This window comes from Cyprinus carpio, chromosome A21, assembly GCF_018340385.1.
Source record: "Cyprinus carpio isolate SPL01 chromosome A21, ASM1834038v1, whole genome shotgun sequence".
Taxonomy (NCBI): Eukaryota; Metazoa; Chordata; class Actinopteri; order Cypriniformes; family Cyprinidae; genus Cyprinus; species Cyprinus carpio.
This window is the reverse complement of record NC_056592.1, coordinates 19,273,871-19,286,548: the sequence shown is the minus strand read 5'-3', so window position 1 is coordinate 19,286,548 and position 12,678 is coordinate 19,273,871.

The window sequence follows — 12,678 nt, the reverse complement described above, 5'->3', positions numbered from 1 at the left end:
TCGCCAACTTATACTATGCCCTAAAAGTTTGTACTCTTTTTGTGAAGAAAAAGTACATACTTTTGAGTATGTAGAAGAGTAGTAGGCAAGCTTTGGGGACATAGCTGCTTCTTTAACGGATGCTCTGTTGCTTAGTTACGTGCATTGTGTCACTGTTTAAACTGCCCTGTCAATCATCTTGTCACAGTTAACATCATACACATTTCATTTCATTTGATTTCCTACCGTATTGGAGAGAAATGAAAAGGCACTGGATCTGTTAGTCGCGGGTCTATCATGCCAAGAACTCAGCTCATGTGGTTGCATGATGCATTTAAAAGTTAATGACCAAACATGCACGACTTCAAGGCGACTCTGCCAGAACAGGCATGTCTGTACAGGTATTTGTGTGAATTGAAAGCAGCTTGATGTTGTTCACACTCTATCAGGTGCTTTTTGAAGCTTTGAGGGAAAACAATGCATTGATTTTTTTGCATACGCTGATAGCACATGTACATCACGGAGATGTCTATTTGACGTCTGCATTTAGGCCTACATCTGCAAGACGTATTTTATAGAGTGTTTGCTCATCTGCAAAACGTCTATAGGACGTTTCCTATCAGATGTCAAATAGATGTTTAGAAAATGTCTTTCAAGTTCTTTATGATTTAGAATGTATGTAAAACTGACATCTTAAAGATGTCTATCAGATGTTTATACACCGCAGATACTTTCCAGATGAAGCGATCTTTAACAGACAACTTGCAGACGTGCATGTGCTATCTGGATAGTTTGTCCAAGGCTTTTTTAAGTGAAGTATGTTTTATTGTTATTGTATATTATAATTAATTTAGATATAATGTAACAATATTTGCTTAAATTTGTCTTGTGTTTGATGAGAATTAAACCCAAAAGCTGAAGATTGTTTGAGGTGTACCATATCAGTGTCTTCGCAAATATACACTATTACTATAAACTGACGTGACAGACAGTGATTAACCTAATTTTCTTGTCTCTATATGTAAATATACCCAGAGGCATCATACCCATTCAAAGTGAGGGGGCATGAGCCCCCTCAGATTTTTGAGGCAAGTGGATTTCGAATGTAGCTTCCAAAAGACAAAAAATAGCAAATTAATATATATATATTTTTTTTATATTTGATACAATCACACCGGCGTGATTAGAAGGTTCAGTGTGTCATATCATCAGCTGTTAAATTTAAATCTGCAATCACTGGCTGGCGCTGAGCCAGAGACAGAAGCGTTTTTACAGCACTGCACATTAACCAATCACACAGAATGCTGTTGAAATCATGAATGCAATGACAAATCAGAGGTGTTCAGATGAGCCATCGCTAAAATGCCGGTGTCCTGACATTTATCCTACCCGTCAGATTTTCCTACCAGGGCTTACTGCGCATGCACACATCAATATTGCGTCCCTTTTCTCATGCTGAACAACAATATTTAATGTATCTGCATTACTGTAAAGGTAGGTTTAGGGTTGGGGTAGGTGTAGACTTTAATAAAAACAATCTAATTAGTAGAAAAAATAATTTGTTTCCTGTAGCTGTATCCTTTCTAGCTACAACCGCAAATATAACAAATAATTACTGTATTTGCATTACTGTAAGGGTAGGTTTAGGGTTGTGGTACAGTAGGTGGACAACCAAAATGGGTAATATCGCTGTGTGTACCACCGCCGCGGCGTTAACTGCAAATCAGTCGTGTGTTAAATTTATTCGCGAAACTACCGCCAGGTGGCGCAAAGGCACATGTTGCAAACTGACTGTAATTGTAAAATTTTGGTTTGTAAACGGGGATGAAAGTAAAAGAATACTGAGACACAGATTATGATGAACTGCCTTTAACTGTCATTTTGCATTATTGACACACTGTTTTCCTAATTAATGTTGTTCAGATGCTTTGACGCAATCTTTTTTGTTTAAAGCGCTATATAAATAAAGGTGACTTGACATGACTTTAAAATCTCAAGGAGTTTATAAGTTGAAACGGGTGAAATGTCACAGTGCATGTTAAATAGCCTAAATGAACTTGCATCTTGTATAGTAACCGAAGACCTTGATTGCATGTTACATTTCTTAAAACAATATAAATATACAATTTTTATTTTTAAAATTAACAATTCCTGTATAAAATTGGACAGCAACCTTTATATCAAACATTTTTGAATTGTCCACAGATGAGCAACGTGGGAGGCAGGTTCTGCGCCAGAGCGCACAAAGTGTGAATGTGCATGCACAATTTTTAGGGGGAGGAGGCTTTTTTGTTTCTTAAAGTAATTTTCAGATGCAATGAAAAAAAAAAAAAAAAAACGGGATAAACACAAACACGAAACTTGTAAATAGTTAACAACATAGTCTAGATTAACCCACAGTAACAAATTTTAACCGATTAATCACCTGTTTTCGTTTGCTGCTTTTTTTTAAAAAACACGCTAAAAATAAATTAAGTTTTTGAGAGGAAAAAAAAAATATAGTCATGTATAGGTCGCATTTTATTACATTCAGAAATAATAGGCAGGCCTAATGTTATAATGTACCGCAGGATATTTTTGTTCCCCTCACTTTACAACAAATCCTTTAAATTTAACAGAACAGAACAATAATTAAATATATATAATTCTAATGGATAAATATAATTGCAGTATATAATAATATAGGCTTAGCTATAAACAAACAAACAACAACAAAAAAAAAAAATAATAATAATAATAATAATAATTTAAAGCGAAACATAAGGCAAGGTCGGGCTTACCTCTTTCGTTTGGGACAAATACAAACGTTTCCATATTCGTGATGTTGCCCATTTTGAAGCTAAACTATTATTAATTAGGCAAAATAGGCTTTGTAGTTCACGCGTGTTTCAGTATCGACGAAAAAAAAAATCATAATGAGCAAAAAAATATACCAAAGTGGACCGCTACTCACGGGGAATGGCATGGTGAATGGCTGTGCTGTTTCTAATGAATATGTGCACATGAGGCACCAGAAAATACTCCATTTTTGGTCACACAGTAAAGGCATAATTCGTATTTCTAAATCATGGACCTTTCTCATTTCGCTCTGCATATGGAGCCTTAGGAATTTTTTTTTTTTTTTGGCAAGAATGAATTAAAATGAAAAAACATTTGCCTTTTAATCTGTGTATTTTATATATATATATATATATATATATATATATATATATATATATATATATATATATATATATATATATATATATATATATATATATATATATATAAAGTATGTGTTTATTAACAATAGCAAGCAGTAAGAGCCTTTTTGTAAAGGTCTTTCTTTTCATTTTTGATGCGTAGACTATCCCACGTTTTGAAATTAACTCAATGTAAATTTTCTAATGGTTTTTTAAGTATGTTACAATGTTATATTATAATGCTAGTATTGTTTTTTTTTTTTTTAAATTAACAATTCCTGTATAAAATGGGACCGCAACCTCTATATCAAACATTTTTTAATCGTCCACAGCTGAGCAACGCGGGAGGCAGGTTCTGCGCCAGAGCGCATGAAGTGAATGTGCATGCACAAGGGGGGAGGGGGGGAAGGCTTTTTTTGTTTCTTAAAGTCATTTTCAGATGCAATTAAAAAAAGAAGAAAAAAAAACTGGATAAAAAACATACACGAAACTTTTAAATAGTTAACAACATAGCCTAAATTAGGCACAGACTCTGTTGCTAAGTATATTATAATGTAAATTTGTTAACCCACAGTAACACATTTTAACCGATTAATCACCTATTTTCGTTTGCTGCATGTTTTTCAAAAACACGCTAAAAATAAAGTTTTTGAGAGGAAAAAATATATGTCATGTATAAGTTGCATTTTATTACATTCAGAAATAATAACGGCAGGCCTAATAATGTTATAATGTACCAACAGGATATTTTAGTTCCCCTCACTTTACAACAAATCCTTTAAAATCAGAACAGAACAAGAATTAAAAATATATCATTCTAATGGATAAATACAATTGCAGTATGTAGTAATAATAATAATAATAATAAAGGCTTAGCTATAAAACAAAAAAACAATTATAATATTTTAAAGTGAAAAATAAGGTAAGGGTGGGCTTACCTCTCTCATTCGGGACAAATCCAAACGTTTCCATATTCGTGATGTTGCCCATTTGAAGCTGACTATTATTCATTAGGTAAAATAGGCTTTGTAGTTCACGCGTGTTTCAGTATCGACAGGAAATTCAAGGCATAATTAAAATTCAAGGCATAATTCAAAACTGCAAAGTGTTAGCAGTTTGTAAAATCAATAGCAAAAGAATTATAGTTCTCATTTCACTCTGCATACGGAACCTGAAGGACTTTATTTTTTATTATTATTTTTTTTTTACCAAGAATGAACCGAAATGAAAACATTTAACTTTTAATCCGTGTGTGTGTAAATATGTGTTTGTAATATATATATATATATATATATATATATATATATATATATATATATATATATATATATATATATATATATATATATATATATATATATAAGCTACTGTTCAGCTAGGGCTGGGCGATAAATCGATTTTATCTAACAACAATATGTTGTAATCAACATCGATTTTCTAGCTAGGGCTGGGCGATAAATCGATTTTATCGATTAACTCGAATGTGTAGTTTACATCGATTTGTTTGAATGAAAATCGGTTTTCTTTTTAACATCCGCCGGTGCTCCACTCAGGGCTCCCGTAGTTCGCGCGCGTAGAGACATGCTGCCAAGCAGAACATGTGAGCGAAACAGAGCGGTGTGACTGTGAAGCTCCGCTACGTTTCCCGCTGTATGGACGTGCGCTCCACTCAGTCGCTCAGCCGCACCAAGCAAGCGCCCCGTTAATATTCCGCTCACCCTCGCCATAAACCAATTCCCGCTCAGATCCCGCTCCGACATAAAATGTCTCTAGCAGGCCTAATGTTTACTGTTTGTACCGAAATTCTTGGATAATTGTCTAAAATTATGCATGCAGATAAATGGCAATTTTTCAAAACGAAATTCTTACATTCTTCTTAATTTTATTAAGTGTATTAGGCTAATTAAAATGTATTTAATATATTAATCTAACCTTAGTAAACATAGCCTACCTAAAATTCAAAAACTGAAGAAGTGTATTTGATTTTCATGAAAATAGCTGCCGTTGTTATTCTTGTTATCTAACGGTTTAGACACAGTTAGACACTGTCTGCTCTATTTACAACAAGATGGAGATATAGACTAGAAAATATATTTACACTTGCTCTGTCCTACGTCCATGACACTGACTCACTGCGGAGTTGGCAGTTTTAATCTTAACAGCTCTTAACACCGAGTGTGCACATGGATGGTTAGATGCATGATGGGCTAGTATAATCTTTCCAGCATTAAGGTAATACTGCTTTTTTTTTTTTTTTTTTTTTTTTTTTTTTTTTTAATCATCTTGTCTCAGTTACAAATTTGACTGGTAAATGATAAAGAATGATAGCCCCTTTTGTATTGCATTGCATTGCATATCAGGGATGACAGATTGATAAAAAGACATGCTTTTTGTGACTAGATTTAGCTTTTGATACTTTGCGGTAAAAGTGTCCCTATGATTGACTCTGCCCTATCAGTGCGGCTCCCATGAAAAAAATAAATAAATAGTAAAGACCTTTGACAGTCTTACAGACTGTATCCAGTATGATAAGAATTTTATGTTACATTTTATTTTATGTAACGCTTTTCACGTTTTACAATGGCAGGACCTGCCATCTTGTCTTTTTGGCTTGTTGTTTCTGATTGCAATTTAAACCTGAAGGGGGAATCCAGATCAAATCCCAGAAGTAAAAATCAAAACAAAACAAAGGTAAAACTTGTTTTGAACAATTTCTTTGTCATCTGAATATTGATTTTAAGTAGGGGGGAAAAAAAATCGATTTAAATCGTAAATCGGATTTTTTGTTAAAAAATCGGGGATTTTTTTTTTAAGGCCATATCGCCCAGCCCTAATAAGAGCCTTTGTGTAAAGGTCATCCTTTTAATTTTTGATGCGTAGACTGTAGCCTAAGACTATCCCACATCTTGAAATTAACTCACTGTAAATTTTCTAATGATTTTTAAGGATGTTACAATGTTATATAATGTTATTTTTGTTTTACTTCGTCCTTTCATCTCCGTATACAAACAAACATTTTACAATTAGGCTACAGTCAGTTTGCAATCCGGCGGCAGTTTCGCAAATGATTTTAACAAGCGACTGACTTGCAGTTAACGCTGTGGCGGCGGTACACGCAGCGGTATTACCCATTCTGGTTGTCCACCTACTGTGTGTGTGTGTGTGTGTATATATATATATATATTATATATATATATATATATATATATATATATATAATATATATATATATATATATATATATAATATATATATATATATATATATATATATATATACACATACATACAATACAATACAATACAATACAATATAATGGGGATGGGTCACGATTTTCAAATATTCGATTAGTCAATTTAATTAAAGAATATCGATTAGGCTGTGCGATTATTTTCTAAGGGTGTGAACCGTGCCCGAGTGTGTCTGACCCCAAAAGCCCGGTTTGGTTGACTAATGTGATCGCTCCGTGCCGCGCTCGGACTCGATTGGTTGGAAGAGGTGGGCCAGAGTGCGGTTCAGTTTAATTAGGGTGCGGTACACATGCAGTGTGAGCGCTAACCGTGCCAGAGCAGGGAACTACTGATACCTGCAGCATGCTTACGTGAACATTTCTGTTATTATATTTTCCTATATTTGCAGCACGAACTAAAAACGAATAAATATTTGAGTGCATGTTGGAAAAAAAACAGAACAATTTAATACAAACAAGTGTCTCATGAAATAAATCAATTTGAGTTTAAAAAATCGTCAGTAAGCCTAGTGCTGTTTTTCGTGTTAAATGTGAAGAATGACAGGTGACACATACTTTTTTTTTTTTTTTTTTTTTACTTCACGCAATGTAACATTATTTTATTATCGTAATTTTGACTTTATTCCTAAAATATTATGACGCTAATCTTATTTATTTATATACAGTATATATATTTTTTGAGAAGGATAAACTGATCAAAAATGCTCAACTCACTGTCTTGCGCTGGCCGCTTTGTAGGCTATTTAAAAAACAAACAAACTTGAATTGAATAAACATAAAATGTTCCAATCATATTTCTGAATTTCAAATCCGATTCCAAAAAAGTTGGGACACTGTACAAATTGTGAATAAAAACAGAATGCAATGATGTGGAAGTTTCAAATTTCAATATTTTATTCAGAATACAACGTAGATGAAATATCAAATGTTTAAACTGAGATAATGTATCATTTTAAGGGAAAGATAAGTTGATTTTAAATTTCATGGTATCAACACATCTCAAAAAAGTTAAGACAAGGCCATTTTTACCACTGTGTGGCATCCCCTCTTCTTTTTATAACAGTCTGCAAACATCTGGGGACTGAGGAGACAAGTTGCTCAAGTTTAGGAATAGGAATGTTGTCCCATTCTTGTCTAATACAGGCTTCTAGTTGCTCAACTGTCTTAGGTTTTCTTTGTCGCATCTTCCTCTATTTGATGCGCCAAATGTTTTCTATGGGTGAAAGATCTGGACTGCAGGCTGGCCATTTCACTACCCGGATCCTTCTTCTACGCAGCCATGATGTTGTAATTGATGCAGTATGTGGTCTGGCATTGTCATGTTTGAAGATGCAAGGTCTTCCCTGAAAGAGACGATGTCTGGATGGGAGCATATGTTGTTCTAAAACTTGGATATACCTTTCAGCATTGATGGTGCCTTTCCAGAAGTGTATGCTGCTCATGCCACACGCACTCATGCAACCCCATACCATCAGAGATGCAGGCTTCTGAACTGAGCGCTAATAACAACTTGGGTTGTCCTTGTCCTCTTTAGTCCAGATGACATGGCGTCCCAGTTTTCCAAAAAGAACTTAAAATTTAGATTCGTCTGACCACAGAACAGTTTTCCACTTTGCCACAGTCCATTTTAAATGAGCCTTGGCCCAGAAAAAACGCCTGTGCTTCTGGATCATGTTTAGATATGGCTTTTTTTTTTGACCTATAGAGTTTTAGCCGGCAACGGCGAATGGCACGGTGGATTGTGTTCACCAACAATGTTTTCTGGAAGTATTCCTGAGCCCATGTTGTGATTTCCATTACAGAAGCATTCCTGTATGTGATGTAGTGCCGTTTAAGGGCCCGAAGATCACAGGCATCCAGTATGGTTTTCCGGCCTTGACCATTACGCACAGAGATTGTTCCAGATTCTTAGAATCTTTGGATGATATTATGCACTGTAGATGATGATAACTTCAAACTCTTTGCAATTTTTCTCTGAGAAACTCCTTTCTGATATTGTTCCACTAGTTTTTCGCCGCAGCATTGGGGGAATTGGTGATCCTCTGCCCATCTTGACTTCTGAGAGACACTGCCACTCTGAGAGGCTCTTTTTATACCCAATCATGTTGCCAATTGAACTAATAAGTTGCAAATTGGTCCTCCAGCTGTTCCTTATGTGTACATTTAACCTTTCCGGCCTCTTTTTGCTACCCGTCCCAACTTTTTTGGAATGTGTAGCTCTCATGAAATCCAAAATGAGCCAATATTTGGCATGACATTTCAAAATGTCTCACTTTCATCATTTGATATGTTATCTATATTCTATTGTGAATAAAATATAAGTTCATGAGATTTGTAAATTATTCCATTCCTACTCGCAATTTGTACAGTGTCCCAACTTTTTCGGAATCGGGTTTGTAGTTTTATATAATTATTTTACAAATGTTTATGTATCACTAAAATCATTTTAAAAATCTTATGGATTATTCAAAGTTTAATATTCTTCCTTTACTGTGTGTTTATCTGTTTCATACACTTGCTATTCTAGAGTAAACTTTTCATTGTTGTAACTCAACAACCAGACTGCCAGAGGTTTAAATGCCTGTGCACTGTTTTCCTGAAGCCACTGGGTTGATGGTGGCACCAGTACATCAGCCCGTAATTGCTGCTTGCAGCTATAGTTTGATGTTAAAATCTTCCTAACATTATCAGTGGACCTAAAAAAGAAGAATAGCGCAGTTACGGAAGGAGACTCACACAGAGGATTAGAAAAACACAAGGGTTATTTATTGTCAGCAAGTGGAGCAGATGCTTATGGCAGGTGAGTATTTATGTCAATGTAGCAGTCTCTTTTTGGTAAGATGAGGAATGTAACACCGTATCTGGTTTTGGCAGGAGATTGTGGGAGTGAGACAGAGAACAGCACACACCTCAGATGATTAGTCATTGGGGAATCCACGAAGACTCAGAAGATAACTGGATGAACTAGGGAATGGAACACAGGAGAACACACTGGAGGAAACACAGGAGGTAAGTATAACAGGCAGGTAGGTCTTTCCAATGTATCCCACGAATAGCATAGAGAGAGTCCACTTCGTAGAAACGAGACCGGGCACTGGAGTGAAGTGAGGTGTGTGCTTTTGCAGGTGCGCTAATGATGATTACCAATTGGTGACAAGTGCGTGTGATCGGTATCAGGTGATGGTGATCACTGTGAATAAGAGGTGGCTAAGCCTGGCCGATCTGTGACAGTACCCCCTCCTCCACGGCCCGCTCCTGAGGGCCGAAAACCCAGACGTTGTGGTGGCCTACTTTTCCTTGGGGCCCAGGGCGATCGAGATGAGTGGAGTGAAAGGCTTCCAGCAGTGTGGGATCGAGGATGTCAGCTCTGGGAACCCATGACCATTCCTCAGGCCCATAGTCTTCCCAGTCCACAAGATATTCTAAGAGACCACCACGGTGCCTGTATTATCGGATGAAGGGGTTCTTCCGTCGGGCCAGGCTCTGTGGAGACAGGAACAGGAGGAAGATGAGGTTTAAGTAGTGAAACATGGAAGGAAGAGTGAATCTTGTATTGTGAGGGGAACTGAAGTTGGTATGTGACTTGATTTATCTGCTTTATGATGGTGAAGGGGCCAACATATCTGGGACTGAGCTTCTTGCAGGGCAGGCGCATCCTGATGTCCCGTGTTGACAGCCATACCTTTCAATTCAATTCAATTCAAGTTTATTTGTATAGCGCTTTTTACGATACAAATCATGCAAAGCAACTTTACAGAAAATTAAGTTTCTACAATATTTAGTAGTAGCTTATCAGTGATGACTGTCAGTTTATATGCATACGGCAGAAATGTTCGGAAAAATCAATTAAAGACCTAAACAAACAGATGATTAACACTATTAACAGCAATTATGCAATCAAATGTATAGCAAAATGTGGTTGTTCTGTATGTTGTTTCAGGATTAGCTTCATCTGAGGTCCTCTGAGGGGTTGGCATCATCTCTTCTCAGGTGTTCTGGATCCAGACTGGAGCTTATGTAAATCCTAGTTACCATGGGATGTAAATCCCGTGGCAAAACAGAGAAACAAATAGAGACATAATTAGCATAGCTGCAGTCCAAAACTATGAGATGCATTATTTGAATGCTTGGCCAAAGAGATGTGTTTTTAATCTAGATTTTAACCGAGAAAGTCAAGTCAAGTCATCTTTATTTATATAGCGCTTTAAACAAAAAAGATTGCGTCAAAGCAACTGAAGAACATTAATTAGGAAAACAGTGTCAATAATGCAAAATGACAGTTAAAGGCAGTTCATCATTGAATTCAGTGATGTCATCATGCAGCTCAGTTCAGTTTAAATAGTATCTGTGCAATAATTTGCAATCAAGTCAACGATATCGCTGTAAATGAAGTGTCCCCAACTAAGCAAGCCAGAGGCGACAGCGGCAAGGAACCAAAACTCCATCAGTGAGTGAATGGAGAAAAAAACCTTGGGAGAAACCCAGGCTCAGTTGGGGGGCCAGTTCTCCTCTGACCAGACGAAACCAGCAGTTCAATTCCAGGCTGCAGCAAAGTCAGATTGTGCAGAAGAATCATCTGTTTCCTGTGGTCTTGTCCCGGTGGTCGTCTGAGACAAGATCTTTACAGGGGATCTGTCCCTGGGGCTCTAGTCCTGGTCTCCGCTGTCTTTCAGGGCTGTAGAGGTCCTTTCTAGGTGCTAATCCACCATCTGGGCTGGATACATACTGGATCCGGGTGACTGCAGTGACCCTCTGACTTGGATACAGACTGGATCTGGTGGCTACGGTGACCTCGGAATAAGAGAGAAACAGACTAATGTGAGCGTAGATGCCATTCTTCTAACGATGTAGCAAGTACATCGGGTGTTATGGGAAGTGTTCCCGGTTCCGGTTTACCTAATTAATGCAGCCTAAAAATCCTTTAACGGATTTGGATATTAGAAGTGTATTAGTATGTTATGTGTAAACCAGGTTAAAGAGATGGGTGTAGATTTAATCTAGATTTAAACTGCAAGAGTGTGTCTGCCTCCCGAACAATGTTAGGTAGGTTATTCCAGAGGTTGGGCGCTAAATAGGAAAAGGATCTGCCACCCGCAGTTGACTTCGATATTCTAGGTATTATCAAATTGCCAGAGTTTTGAGAACGGAGCAGACGTGGAGGACTATAATGTAACAAGAGCTCATTCAAATACTGAGGTGCTAAACCATTCAGGGCTTTATAAGTAATAAAGCAAGATTTTAAAATCTATACGATGTTTGATAGGGAGCCAGAGCAGTGTTGACAGGACCGGGCTAATATGATCATACTTCCTGGTTCTAGTAAGAACTCTAGCTGCTGCATTTTGGACTAACTGGAGTTTGTTTACTAAGCGTGCAGAACAACCACCCCCAATAGAGCATTACAATAATCTAGCCTTGAGGTCATAAACGCATGGATTAACATTTCTGCATTTGACATTGAGAGCATAGGCCGTAATTTAGATATATATTTTGAGATGGAAAAAGGCAGCTTTACAAATGCTAGAAACGTGGCTTTCTAAAGAAAGGTTGCTATCAAATAGCACACCTAGGTTCCTAACTTATGATGAAGAATTGACAGAGCAGCCATCAAGGCTTAGACAGCGTTCTAGGTCATTACATGCAGAGCTTTTAGGCCCTATAATTAACACCTCTGTTTTTTCAGAATTTAGCAGTAAGAAATTACTCGTCATCCAGTTTTTTATATCGACTATGCATTCCGTTAGTTTTTTTCAAATTGGTATGTTTTCGCCAGGCCGCGAAGAAATATAGAGCTGAGTATCATCAGCATAACAGTGAAAGCTAACACCGTGTTTCCTGATGATATCCTCCCAAGGGTAACATGTAAAGCGTGAAGAGTAACGGCCCTAGTACTGAGACCTTGCGGTACTCCATACTGCACTTGTGAACGATATGATACCTCTTCATTCACTGCTACGAATTGATGGCGGTCATATAAGTACGATTTAAACCATGCTAATGCACTTCCATTAATACCAACAAAGTGTTCTAATCTATGCAAAAGAATAGTGTGGTCAATAGTGTCAAACGCAGCGCTAAGATCCAATAGCAATAATAGAGAGATACAACCACGATCAGATGATAAGAGCAGGTCATTTGTAACTCTAAGGAGAGCAGTCTCAGTACTATGATACGGTCTAAATCCTGACTGGAAATCCTCACAGATGCCATTTTCTCTAAGAAGGAATATAATTGTGAGGATACTACCTTTTCTAGTATCTTTGAAAG